Here is a 1421-nt window from a genome sequence, read left to right as displayed (position 1 = left end):
TGGGGGATATTTTCATTAGGACCATGGTGCAGGGACAATTTATTTATTTATTTATAAATAAATAAATAAATTGTCCCTGCACCATGGTCCTAATGAAAATAAATATTTCTAGTTCTGATAAAACTAGGTGGGTACCAATAGGGTGTTGTTTAAAAAAAGGTGGGTCCTGGTGCTAAAATGTTTGGGAACCACTGACAGAGAGCATCCTGAGACTCTCCTACGGTGACTTGTAGTAGCTACAGTACACTATGCAAATTGAAGGCCAATCCCTAAATTTGGGGTGTTGCAGAGTGACCTTGAAATGGGAAGGGGAATATCAGTCCACATGACATTTTTAATAGAAGTTGATTCCAAAACTTTCTGAGGGCACCTGTCTCTTCAATCCACATTCTATCTCTGGTGCAGTAGATGGAAGATGAAGCCTTGTGCTGCAGAGGTACAGAAGATTTGTGACAAGGAACTCACTCAGAAGCAGAATGGATTCTCCCCTTTCTCTTTCCTCATTTGATTCCAACAACACATAGGCATTGCTTTTTCACATTCAGCTGGAAGTGGAATTGAAACAGTGGTTCCACTAAATGCAGAGCTGTATTTTTCTTCTTCAAAAAAGAAAAAAGAAACCATTATCCAGATGTCACCGCCAGTTACTTCAGTCACTCCTCACTCCCACTACTGCCATACCTACCTTTGTGGGCCCGGTGGCAGGTCCCATGTGATGCTGTCAGGTGCAGCATTGCACTCAGAATGGCTGGCCGCAGCATGTTATGTATGCTGCTGGAAGCAACTGTTACCCTGCACATGCCTGATCTCACCTGATCTCAGAAGCTAAGCAGGGTCAGGCCTGGTTAGTACTTGGATGGGAGACCACCTGGGAATACCGGGTGCTGTAGGCTTTTGAGACTGAAGGTTGCCAACCAAGCCATTTTATAGCAGGGGAACTCTGTTCTGTTGTCATAAAGCCCTTTGTGCACCGGCTCAAACCTAGATAGGATTGGGCTATAGAACTAAGATTGGTCCTATGAATGCACCAGAAATGTGTGGAGCTGCAAATGCAACTCTAAAACCCTTCTGTTGCTGCTTGGACCTTGTTGATGCAACAACTTTTCTGACCAGGTCCTTGTTGCTCACCACCATCTACAGCTGCCTGGTGGGGTCAGCTCCCCTGCTGTCTCCTTGCTGGACAGCTCCTCTATTACATTGGTAGATAAGACATCCGAGATTCATTGCATCTCTGCTTCAGCCTACTACACTAGTCTTTCCCGTTTCCTTAGTCTGGTTATTTGCCCTGGAGCATGGGAGGGAAGAGGAGATGAGGAGCAGTGACTAAGTGTTGCCACTGGTAAAAGGAGGGCAATGGAAGGGTAGGAGATGGTGGAGGCCCAGTTAGGTGGAAGCAGTGGCAAACCTATGCCTGTCTGCTA

General features: G+C 45.7%; 1 pseudogene; it reads left to right on the top strand.

The window, feature by feature from the left end:
- Positions 1–773: 773 nt before the first annotated feature.
- Positions 774–893, top strand: LOC136643347 (5S ribosomal RNA; annotated as a pseudogene).
- The last annotated feature ends 528 nt before the right edge of the window (positions 894–1421 follow it).

The sequence above is a fragment of the Tiliqua scincoides genome, chromosome 2 (genome assembly GCF_035046505.1).
Source record: "Tiliqua scincoides isolate rTilSci1 chromosome 2, rTilSci1.hap2, whole genome shotgun sequence".
NCBI classification, from domain to species: Eukaryota; Metazoa; Chordata; class Lepidosauria; order Squamata; family Scincidae; genus Tiliqua; species Tiliqua scincoides.
The sequence above is the reverse complement of the archived record's forward strand: the minus strand, read 5'-3'. Positions and strand labels throughout refer to the sequence as shown.